Below are 12,987 nucleotides of genomic sequence, written 5' to 3'. Positions count from 1 at the left end.
TCATATTATCTGGACGTCACCAAAGAATTGATAGGATATGAAGATGTCAGAGGAAATCCCAATTTTTCTTCCCAACACCCTTGATGCCTGCAATGGAAACCAGTTTCAAGTTGTCTGAGTATCTTCCATGGCACATTTCTTCCTCCCTATCCCAGCCAGGAAAATACAGAGAGGCACAGAGGTTGCAGTCTTAGCTGGCTTATGTCTGTATATATAATATATATACATCGGTACAAGCCTAGAGCTGTCTCCAGAGTCTCCTCCTCTTCTTCAACCCCATGATTTTCCATCACTCTGTTCTGGAGCCTCTTCAGGACAACTTCTAGATTAGAAAATTTTAGAATTGGTCAGCCTTGCTCAATCTCCTTTCATGGTACCCTACCATGCTCAGCCATCTATGGAATGCCATGGGGGGAGGGAGGGAGTTAACAGTGTAATTATAGAAGTGTTTCTTTAATATTGGAAAAACTATGCTTATTTTTAGGGACATTAAGCAAGACAAATCACAAACTTTTTTTGATAACAGTGTGACACAAAAGTGCTAAAAAATACTAGATTTCTATTAACCCTCTTTGAAGAGCAAGAGTGGATCAGCCTCTGAGAAAAAAGCATATGCTGGTCCAGCTGTAGGGAGAGCCAGGTATGTAACAGTCAGTTTAATCTCCCTAAGTTTTAGTGAAAGTAAAAACATTTATCTTTGTTAGTACTCTAGACCAGCCTAAATAGCAATAGAATATCAGTTGCAGAGCCACTCAAGTTGGGTACCAAAAATCAAAGAAACAAGTCGCCTTTTTAAGACACAGACCCAAATGACCTGCTTATGTTTGTACACTAAGCCAGAAGCAGAACCAGAAATGGAAGCTGTTGCCCAAATCACAAACCGGTTCTTCACCATCACCATATGTCTGGACAGGATCTTTTTCCTCCACCCTGTCAGCTGATGTGCTTTCCTTTTCTCCATTACATGGCTGTACTCAGACCACAGAGAAGAGGTTGTAGTTTCGATTCACTGGTCTTTCTTCCCTTTTAGAAAATCATATTTGCTAGTCAGAAAGTGCTGCACCTGGGACTCAAAACTCAGAAGAAAATAACTTCTGGCTCATTCAAGCAATGAAGTGTGAAGGACTATTAATTTATAATCTCATTTTAGCAGAATTCCACATGTGCCCCAGCTCAAGTACACACTGGGCAGAAAACAGAGCAGACGTCTTGGCTCATTTTGCTCCAAGTCTCCAAACTGGAGTCCTCTCAGTTTTTGAAAGAAATACAATATTTAATTTACAGTGTGTTATCAACACATATTTATGCTCTCTGCAGAAGAGACATTTCATTCTTCTCGCTTTAGACTAGCCTCTGTGAAAACGAGTGAAATCTTAACCTCTTTTTGTTTTTGTATAAGCATGCAGAGCTTCATTCATTAGTTCATACGTTTGTGCTGTGATGGCAGGTGGTCTATGCGGTATTTCTAAGATAATGAAGGAAAGTATTAAACCCTTTCATATGGACTTTCTTGAATTCAGAAATGAGAAGAGAGCACTTAAATGGTTGAGATAAGATACTAAGCCATGAAAACTGCGGTGCTTAAAAACGGGGTCAGCTTGACAAGCAGGGTAGAGAAGTTACAAGATGAGCTGCAAGGAGAAGTTAAGGCACCGTGGCAGGAGAGCCTATTGCAGCTGCAAGCCAGACAGTTGGTGCTGTAGCAACCAGTCACTTGAAACAGCTTCAGGAGAGGCTGTTCAGCGCAGCTGGCCTGGCAAAAGATGAAGTGCAGTTGGTAGGAATGCCACAGCAGCTCTGTGTGCAACAGAATTCAAGACCTGAAACCCAACAGCCTGCACAGCTACAGGTGGCAACCCATAGAATTAACAAATTTGCCAAAAAGATATATTTCAAAGATTTGCCCCAAACAAACGCAGAAACGGCATTCAGCAATTCTCTTTACTAGCACCTTCCTCATAAAATCCCTTTCCAAGAGCAACACCAATGTGAGGAATGTAGGACTTCCTTAGTAACACCACAGACACCGGCATGATGGTACTTGTGCATATCTACATGACAGATGGCATTAACCCTCATCGACACATGACTCAGAGCACCAGAGAGCCTCTCTGGATAGATATATGTAACCACCTAAATAGAGACAGTATCATAATGCACATATCTATGAAATTAAGAGTCACAGGCAACTTCCGTGGTAGCTTTCCCTAATTTTTAGTGCTTCAGAGCATCTGTACACTTGCAGTGGTTGCAGTGTAGGGACTGAGGAGCTAGCACCAAGCACAGGAGCTGCTCAGCTGCCAGAAGCAGGAAAGCTGCACTACTGGATGCTGCACGTGATCTGAAATGCCTTGTCTCAAGGTGCAGCTCTGCTACGTCTTGTTCCAGAGACTGCTCAGTTGTCACCAGTGCTGGCACTGTGCTCCACTGCACAGTGTAAACACACTTTGACTTTACAGTCTTGATGTTTGTTTACAATTCTTAGAAGTAAAATTCAGCTATGCTCTGAATTCTTGAAGAGGTAAAGTGTTTTCGGGCCAGACTATGGCCAATCTCGCCATGCTAACAGCAGTCTATGCAGCTTCTCTGCAGCATGTTACAGTTTAGGACTAATCAGACCACCTCTCGCAGCTTATTTTATCAACCTTCTGGAGGACAGAGGGATGAAAGGACATTCTCCAGAGTAGGGAGGTAGTTCAGTCTCCCTGCCCAAAGCTGTCTTGGGCTGGGCTGAGACTGCTGTTTATAATGGAACAGTATTGCCTGATCTGTTTTAAAAAAATATTTTCTTTTATTGTTCCACAAGCCATGCCTGATTTTTCAAAGTCTGACAATCTCCTTCTGTTCCTAATAGTCAAGAGTTCTGAGGGGAAAAAAAGGAGATTTTATGTATTTCACAGTTCTTATACTAGCTTTCCTCTTTTCCATTCTCCTCCACCCACTGCCATTGCACATTTTAGGTACTCTCCAATGATATCCTTGACAGAGCATTAAGTCTCAGTTTCTTCTTCACAATTCTGGCACTTCAGTTTCCCCAGACACCTGCTACCACAGCTCTGTCATTTCTCCTATTTAGTTCCTCACTGCCCAGTTTCATGGCTTTTTATTATTTCACAAAGCTCTCAGAATACAGACAATAACCTAAAAATATCTTACCATTTCAGTTAATTTCCCTTACCATACATTTCATAAAAGCAATCAGATCCTTTTCTAAATCCCTGATCTGCCTGATATAATTAATTACCTTTATCAGTATATATCCTCCTTATCTCATTCCTCTGGCTCAAGCAATAATATTCTGAAGAAATACACAGGAATATAAGGCATATCCATGCTGTTGCTTTAATGAATAGATGTTACAGTTCAAGATCACAGAAGTAAAAGGATTGTTTGTATTGCTTGAAATGTCAGCATGAACTACCAGCTATATTCCTTTTACATTACTGATACAAATAATGTTTAAGAAATTATTCATAACTAGACAGGTTTTGTCCACATATAGACCACAAATAGATAGATTTAAATATACTCTGAAAAAAAATTCCAAATTCATATATTTCCTGTCATTATTTTGTCTTATTAAAGAAATAGAAGTATGATTCACATGTACAGTCTTACAGGTATTCTCTGCTAGGTAATCCCCTTCCAGGGATTTATTGAAAATTACAGATAAACCCAAAATTTCAACAATTTCAGCTTTTAACCAAAAGCAGTACTAAACATGTATGATATACCTCCTTCATATTGGTACTTTACTGGGCTTTAGCTTTACAAAAAAAAAAAAAAAAAAAAAAAGCAGCTCTAAGAAAACACTGAAAAATAACAAATGTAGCTAATTTCAGATCACAGACCAGAGCCCTTACAGATGATGTCTTTTCAGCAATGCTCCTCTACCATCATCAAGGTGAATATACTATCAGATCCTTTGTTAACCACAATGAATAATGGGAATAAATTCTTCAGGATTAAAGACGTAAATGGCCCAGAACCAGCCTAAGTCAAACCCAACATATCAGTATGTACCTATACCTATTATGTGCGTAGCAGAGTCCACAGGATGGAACACCAGTTTCTGGGAAAGCCCCACTTTCCGTACAGATTTGAAGTGTTGTTCATTCACAACCAATACACAAAGAACATTTTGAAATGCAGCCCCATGGTGTAGCTCCAGCAGATACCTTAGGCAGGCTTAGAATTTATTCTATACCAAGGTCAAAATTTTGCTCCTTTATTACGGCATTTCTTTCTACTCTAATATTCTTGAGTATTGGCTTACTTAAAGTAAAGCAAGCCTGGGTTGGCTCAAAGGTCTAATTCATATGACATTTGTGACATTAGCCCGCATCAGGTGCCTAAGGAAGATAAGAATGAGCAAATGGGTGTGGGTGGGTGCCTCCATATGCATGTGTATGAACAGTCTGTCACTCGCTGAACTGGTATAATACCCCAATGGACCATATTGAAACAAATAAATTTACACTGTGAACTTTGATTCAGGAAAGTGTTGGTGATATCAGTTCCACCAGGAATACAAATAATAATAGAAATCTATCATTTCTTTAAAACCTCGTGATACTTTGAGGAGTCTTTTTCATAAAAGGGGAAATTCTCCTGTGAACAGAATGATGAAAGTTAACCAACCTCGAGAAAGGTTTAAGCTTGAAAAAAATCACAACCCTCAAGGAAGAGATACCTTAAAAACCAATAATTTCTCCCTGGAAGACTCCATTGTATCACTATTGTCTTCCTATTTGCTAACTAATATGAAAATTTTATAGCAAAAGCTATACAAATAATATAAACCTTATCAACAGTTTCAAATTACAAATAGTACATAGCAATCTAGCCTTCACTCATCAGTCTGTTTATAAAGATATTCCTGACTGAAACTTGTTGTGGCAATAACAGGACAATTTCGAATGTATTACATAACCCCAGGCAGATCTCTACAACATGGAGAACGTTTAAGTACCCAAGTCCATGCTGCAGATGTTGGTAAAATCCAGTAGTGTCCAGAAATCAAAAATCTTGTAAGACTATCATCTATGTATATTATTGCTAAACTACCAGTCAGAAACTTTCTTTAATCCCAAAATATTTTTGATTGTAACTTCCACAATGCAGTGACGTTCTTGTTCTCTATTAGAACAACTTATAATGAAAAGGGATAATTGTTTATGAATAAGATTACTATGTGCTACTGGAATACAATGAATATTCAAATTTACATATAAGTCTTTCTTTACCTGTAAACTTCTATCAAATTTTCTTTCTTCTTTCCCTTCTCCCCAAGTTCCCTTTATATTTTAAATCCGAAGGGATGACAAAAAGAAGTAGAAACAGTTATTCTGAAACCCAGTGTTTGATACTAAATGTAGACTTTTTTCTCCCAGTATACTCTGAGAGTAGAAGATGCAAGCTTTTATGACCACAAATTTATGAAATAACTCTTTTAAATGCTGTACTACAGCAATAAGTGCTTCAAAATAGGATATATAAAAAATAATAACCCACTCTGATATAGTGTGTCACTCCTATTCATCTGCTACAGTTTTGTAGTCTTAATGCAATTAAAGTTACCAACTGTGTAAACATATTCTTTGCAACAATTCACAAAATTTGCATTCTTGGACAACAGAAAAATTTCACGGCTATAGTTACAAGTCTGAGCAATTTTTCTCCACAGAAGAGAGCATTCCATGAAACTGTTTATCTCATTTCACAGCCATATAGCACCTTTGGTCATAAAATGTTATTATTTCAAATAGTAGTTTGCTACTTTTTAAATTAATAATATAATTTCTTTCTTTAGAAAGTCCCCCATCTCCTTGATCACTTCGCTGTCTTTTTTGAAGGCAGTATTTCAAATCCACTATACTTTTGGCTGAGAAGGACTTTTGGCACTTTTTCTGTTTGGTGACATTTCTGCTCCCAGAACATAGTGTTAGGCAATTCCAGTTATCTGAGAAACAGAAGAGAGCAGTCTTAAGAAGGTGGAAACACATGAAAACAGAAAAGACTACAGACAAAAGTATTTTTCCTGTTCCTAAGCAGGAACAGGAAAATGCTCAAGCAGCCATTATTATGGTCAGTGAAGCAGTGCAGATTACCCAATTGTGCCAGAGAAAAGATGCACCAACCCTTTTCCTTGGCTGTATGTATTACAGGCCAGTGCAGGAAAGAAGTGATTTAAAACTATTGTTTTTTCAGCATTTTCCAGGTACTGAAGGCATCGTGATATGTGTAAACAGTACCAGTGCTATACAAAAATAACCTCATTTTAGGACATCCCTTCCATTTTGAAATTTGAAAACTTTGTGCAACCTTTTATCTGCATGAATATACACAGCGATTTTGTCAGCAGGGACACAAACATATTTAGACCATTCACTACCTATGTCTGCGTTCTGACTGATGCTCAGTAGGCACATGCAGAAAGGACGGACACAAGACACTTCTCCCCCATCCTCCTCTGCCCGCTGCAAGTCTCATTCTCAGTGCCAGGGCCAAATGACCCACTCTGCTAAGCACTCCCACTAAGGCCTCTTGGGTACCCTCCAGGGTAAATCCACACCGCAAACAGGAGGACGGAAGGGAAGCAAACCTGCCCAAGGTTTAATCCAGTTGCAGCAAGAGTCGAGGAGGAAGGAGAGCAGGGTATACAAGCCCCGGAGAAAAGTCAGAAACAAGAGTGGCTTGCCAGTCTGCAAAGAAGCCCATGCCCCTACGCCCTCCCTTCCGTCGTTAGGATCAGAGCTAGATTAAAACTGGCCAGTTACAAGCACCTCCATTGCAGTCACTCTTGACTGCTAGAAGGTGATAAGGTTTGCAGACCAAGCAGCAGCACTATTCTTCAGAGTCACTGTAGCTGTCGGTTGGCTTCAACACGGGTCACTGCCTCCAAGGCAATATGACCTCAAACGCTTTCAGTTTAACATTAAATAATCAGTCTGTCTGAAAGAGCAAATTTTATGTTTCTGTGTGCACGTGGAACAGGTGACAGTAAAACTGAAAAGCAGAAGTGCAGCTTTTTACACAGTGCATTTGTCCCCAGAGAAATAAAACACATTTGCTCCACAGGTGCTAAAATGAGTTTGCTCAGAAGACCCTTAATGAGAAAATCCTACTAAATTTACTGGTTTTACATCTTTGCCTACTCCAGAGTACATGCCTACACATACAGCCTTTTTTCTCCAGTGAGCCTAAAGACAAACCCAAATCCCGTTCAATTAAATTTAGAGTTGCATTTTCAAATCCATCTCCTACTACTATTACTATATGAACAATTTTGAATGTGCTATTTAGTATCCAAAGTGATAACAGATTAAAGCTTTAAGATTTCTAGGGCAGTTGCTAGGAGTCTTCCAAAATTAACACTGTGGCATTGAGCCATTTGACCCATAGTGACGAGACTAAAACTTCTGAAAATTAGTATTATTTAAAAATACTTGGGACAGAACAGTACCTTCCTCTCATCTGCTAAGACACAACTAAATGCCCACATGTAACTTTTTCTGTACAAGTAGTGTCTTCTAGTTTAAAACAGCTTATATGCACCCTGAAAATGGAAAAAATCCATTCAAATAGACCAGTTAATCTGAGAGTTAGTTTGAGAGCAATGCTTGGAAAGAACAGAGATGTATTATTTTAAACATGAAGCAGCAGTGTTTCACCTGTTTATAGCAATCAGTAAGTAGTAAATACAGAGAATGTCATGAGAAATCATGTTCCATAAACTCATGGTTTCCAAACACCAGCTATGGGACACTGAACGGCAAGTTAAGTAGGCAGTTTATCAACCGAAATAGAAATCGAGGGGAACCAAAACTATGTCTAAATTGACACAGTTTAAACAATAGAGTTTGAGTGCTCTTTTGGCCTGGCACCAAGTCCCACAGATTTGCATTCACAGCATGTGACAGTCTACTGCTAACCCTCCATTTCCCCTCCGCTCTTCATCCCCACAGCACATTGCTGGCATATCTTCCTGCAGATATTCTGAAAGCAGAAGAGATCAAATACATACAAAATACTTCAAAATAGCAGGCCTTTAGGAAAAATTCAAGCCTGCAACATGGCTACAGATTCCAGTTCAGATTCAGGTGGTGTGAGTTTGGGCTGTTTTCCAATTCAGACGTGGGTGGTATCAATTTGGGCTGTTTTCACTAAACTTCCACAGCCTTGAAAAACAGAACTGTAGCAATCATTTACTGACTTTCATGTGAACATAGACTGATCAAGCCAAATTCCTGCTACCGACCGGCTACATCTGCATTCACATTACACTGCTTCCATGGTTGGAGCTCTCACCTTTAGTGCTATACCAGCAGTAGCATGAAGTCGGAGCTCAAGCAGTAGACTCAAATTTTAAAGAGACCTTTACCTATGAATAAACACTCTCTTTGAAGCAATTGTCAGAGTCTGAGAGAGATTTAAGACAGTGTGTAGGTATAGGCGGGGAGAAGTACCTCTGAGCTAGGTGAAATACTATGACCTCAAGACAGTAAAATCAGACAGATATTTTTAAGTGAATTTTCAATCTTTTTACATGTTGCTCAGGAGATCTTACATTGCTGCTCTTTTGTCAGGACTTCCTGAAGGAAAAGCCAAGCAAAAGCTCACAAAGCTGTCTTTTAAAGAGTAAAATGTGCAACATCTTGTGGTTCCCCACATTGCCCGGAAGTGGGAAAGTCAAAATGAAAAAGCGCACTAGCTACTTGGCAAGACAGGTTGTACATGAAATCCACGTGAAGAATTCTTTCCTATAAAGAACAGTTGCATCCTTGACTCCTGAGTACTTCTAAGAAAAAATTTTGGCACAATCTTCTCTACTAATGTTGGAGACAAAATCATGCTAATTAAGAAGGGGTTAAGAAATGGGTTTTCTAGCATGACTGAGAGAAAAAGTAAGTCTTATATGGTAATGTTATGAATAAAATTGAAACCTTGTTATCAAATCGATTGCTTACTTCAAATCAGGTTTCTCAGCTGTTTTATATACATTGAAGGCACTAGACTGTATCTATGAGCATTAATGTAATCTGTAAAAAATAGCTTCCTCTTGAAATACTCATGCATAGCTCATTGAGATCCTTTGATGCAGCACTGTCTCCTCAAAGCATTAAAAATAAAATAAAAAAAAACATTAAAAAGATTTACTGTAAAGTGATGTTTTAAACTAATCCATTTGTAGTTCTTTTTATTCACCTTCTCATTCTAAATTTTTATGCTACATGATACAGTTTACAATTCTCTGCTTTTTATTTCAACTATGTGAAATCCTAGGAGTCCAGAAATGGCAACTGAGAGCCAAGGCTGTACCTATACACTGGCTTGGATGTTTCACACTCTTCCCTGCAGCTTGATTGCCCATCTCTCCTGTGTGCCACAGCTCCTGCCTGGGACACATCCCTCGGGTTTCTTGTCATGCAGAGAAGGCTATGGGCGGATGCTGTTGCATCACTGAGCCTCACACCACTATGCAGTCAGGATGCGCCTTTGGCTGCCAACCCAGATCGGGAACTCAAACAGGCCCCTAGGTTCCCTAGACTAAACCTAGTCATAATCTGTAACCTACATTAACACAATGGCATGAATGATCTCCATAAAAAGTGTTAGCATCAAAGCTAACACTTATTTATGAATTTAAAAGGAAGATATGGACAGCTGGTATTTTACATAATATTTAACATGGTAATATGAATAGTAGTGATATCAGTAGCTTCAGCAGGAATTCCTGACAAGCCCAAACCACACAAATCGTGTACTGGAAGGTATTAAACTAGAGAGCATTAATTTCAGTGGAAATCAGAAAAAGCAGTCATCAAAGAGAAAACTTCAGCCAAGAAAAACTATCAGTCTTTTCAGTGATAGCAGTCAAACTCTGGATTTTGCCTAATGGTTTCTCTACAATGATTGGCTCTGTACGAAGATGCTTGTTCTGATCTAGGAACACCACTTACCAAGGACCAAAATGCTTCAGACAGGTCTTCTGATCCCTTGGTTTTGTGCTACAGGAGTTTTCTATCTACTCAGAGAAGTAAAGTCAAACCATAAATTATCTTAACAATAGGGTATAGAAAACTGCAGCCCCAAGTAAACAGGAAATATCTGGCAATTCACAGCAAATTTTGACCAAATGAAGGTAGGATACTCACAGTCTCGGACACAGTTTGTTCCACCGAGTCTGGTTTTGACCATGCCTCGATGACCTCACAGCTCTTAAACAGAAACCAAACACACTGCCAGAGTGAGGCAGCATGGACAAGGAATGAGGTGGCGGGAAATAAACAGCAGAAAATAGCAGAGGGGGTAAAAAATAATTTTAGTTTCTGAACATACAAGATAAATAAGTTGCTTTTTAAAATCTTTCTATTTTTGAGCAGAAACGGAGAATTACACAGTCATATTGGGAGAGGTTCAGAAAGACAAACCCAGACTAAGCCACAACACTTGCAGTGATGAGGAAATTATGTTGCAACAGTCAGTGGCATTTAGAAAATCTGTCCAAGCATTTAGAAGGTCTTTTCCAAAATTTCAATGGCATTTTGAGCATCAAAAATAAAAAATAAAAAAGCATGCATATTCTGTGAACCATCCTGCCAAGGGAATTTACTGGCAAATCCTGCATTACCCATGTTAAGTAATGGTGCCAGGAATTTATCCTGTATCTTTTGTAGCCATATGCAGGAAAAAAAAGTTAGTGGCTATCTATGTAATCACAAAAATGGCAGAGTCTGTGTGAATGCGGGTTCTTAAAACATTAGATAAGAAAATACTATTTAGGTAAAGGGCTTGAATGATGTTGCTTCAGAAGACCAGTACTGTGGGAACAGCTCTGCAAAAAGCCTCATCCAAGATGCCAAGATATATTCTCCTGGGACACCATTATTTCCCACACCCCTGGGACCTGTCCCTCAGCTCGGCAGCGCAGGCTGGTCCAGGCTGCCAGGCCATGTCTCAGTGGGCAGCGGCACTTGCCAGCTGGTGACCGTGCATCCCACACCGTCCCTGTTGGCCCCAGATGTGCCAGGGAGCATGGACGTGGCACAGGCATCCCTCGAAACAAATGCCCCTCTGCCAAGAATGGCACTTGTGGCTGGGGAGGAAGGTTTCGTGTTAACCCTCACTATGGTCAAGATGCCACCCACGCAGTAAGAAAAATCCAAGTTCCTCTTTGGCATTCTCCAAATGAGCATATTCGGTCAAAGAAGGACAGTTGCTGGGGTTACAACCACAAAAATAGCATGACAATATGTTCGCTGCGTGCCTCAAACCTGCCACCTCCTCCAGGCTCTCCCGGGGTCCTGAAGAAGAAGGCAGGGTGTTTCCTGGAGTGGGAGTTAGTGAGGCCCTGGCCCCCCGCCTCCAGCCTGGGCCCCCGGAGACACCGTTTTGGGGTGATGAGTAACGCTTGTAGATACTAAAGTGAAGCAGGACTGTGTATTGGGCCATGTGTGTGCATGGAAGAAGGAAGCGGGCTGAGGTATGACCAGTGGACAGGCCTCACAGCACAAAATCTCATGAACGAGTCTTGTGCAATGGAGACTTTCTTAGGAGTAACTTCTTGGCAGCAGTACCAGTCTAAGCAGCCACATACCTTATTCCTCCCAGCCCGTGCTGCACCCTCACAAACACCTGTGTGCCGAATCAAATCAAGGAACCGATGCAGTTGAAACGCCCTTTTTTTGTGACTTTTTGCTAGATCGTTTGTAGTGGACTCCTTCCCCAGCCCATTTCCCTGCACAGCTACGCAAGCACGTGGGCCAGCAGATCACAGGGATGAGAGATCCTGCGTGAGCCACACTGTCACCAAGGCCTGAGCGCAGGGGACTCGGGGACTGCCCTGAGCACAAGGCAGCGGCAGCGGCCCCTCGTCGGAAGCAGCAAGGCGACAGCGCTGCAAGGACAGGCGTGAAAGCTCTCCGCACCGGGCAGTGCAGAGCATTAAAACTAAACCTGTAAACTGTTGAGTCGGGAAGAAACAAGGCGAAACCAGCACGGCAGTGCAAATGACAGGCTGCCACCAAAGATCTCAAAGGGAAAAGGTCTGGGATTTCTGTGACAGTCAGGCAAGAGGCAGCTGTTGTGTAAGAGAAATCACTGCATGAGCCTACCGAGCAAATCTCGTATTCTGATACTTGCTTAGATAGAGTGGGAAGATTATATAAGCAAAAAGCAAAGCGACGCTGCAATTTATTTATGCCCACTTCTTCACATTGCCAGAGTGTTAATTTTAACTAATTCAAAATTAATTTAATTTTCAAAAATAACTTTTAGGGAGTAAAACAGCAAAAGTGTCCAGTTCATAAACAGATACATTGCAGGGTAGAATTCCAAAGTTTTGTGTAGTAAATGACATTCAACATTATTAGGTTATTCCTTAAAGCCCACAAACTTTATAAGATACCCCAAAAGGGGCAATTTGTTCACTATGGGCCCTCCCTAGAGAAATACTGTATGCAAATATCAAGTGATTGCCCTGTTGAAAGCTCAGAGAACAAAAAAGCCATGCCAAGATCAGAGCAATACTGTTACCAAAGACATAAATCTTGTGGCAGGCTGTTTCCCCAGTCTTCTGCACTAACCAGGAAAGTCTGGTTTGCTCCTACATTTTCACAAGAGAAAACTATAGTCAGTACGATCTGGGGAGAAGACATATCCATGTGAAAATCTAGCCTAAGTGGCAATGAGAATCTCCCTAAGAAATAACGTCGGGTGTCCTCAAAACATATTGTACTTATCAAAACATATTAACATGATGCAGTTGTACATTTTTCAAAAAAGAACGAGTAGGTTTCCTGCCTAGAGCAGGCTTATCTTATAAACTAAGCTGCAGACAGGCCAAAGATACAGAAAGAGAGTGACAACAGTCATCCTCCAAAGGTGCAGAATTCAAATTCATCAGCACTTCAGGATAAAGGCTGAACACGAATATCTGCTTACATTGCCCCTCAGAAGCAACCAGCTGCCTGTAAAGTTCATCTT

General features: G+C 40.5%; 1 protein-coding gene across 2 annotated transcripts in view; it reads left to right on the top strand.

Annotated features, from left to right (window-relative positions):
- Positions 1-12,987, top strand: part of BLNK (B cell linker) — a 103,003-nt gene that overhangs the window by 39,455 nt on the left and 50,561 nt on the right. The gene's annotated exons all lie outside the window — the stretch shown is intronic.

This window comes from Harpia harpyja, chromosome 10 (genome assembly GCF_026419915.1).
Source record: "Harpia harpyja isolate bHarHar1 chromosome 10, bHarHar1 primary haplotype, whole genome shotgun sequence".
Classification (NCBI taxonomy): domain Eukaryota; kingdom Metazoa; phylum Chordata; class Aves; order Accipitriformes; family Accipitridae; genus Harpia; species Harpia harpyja.
Note: the sequence above shows the minus strand (reverse complement) of the source record. Positions and strands in the feature narration are given on the sequence as shown.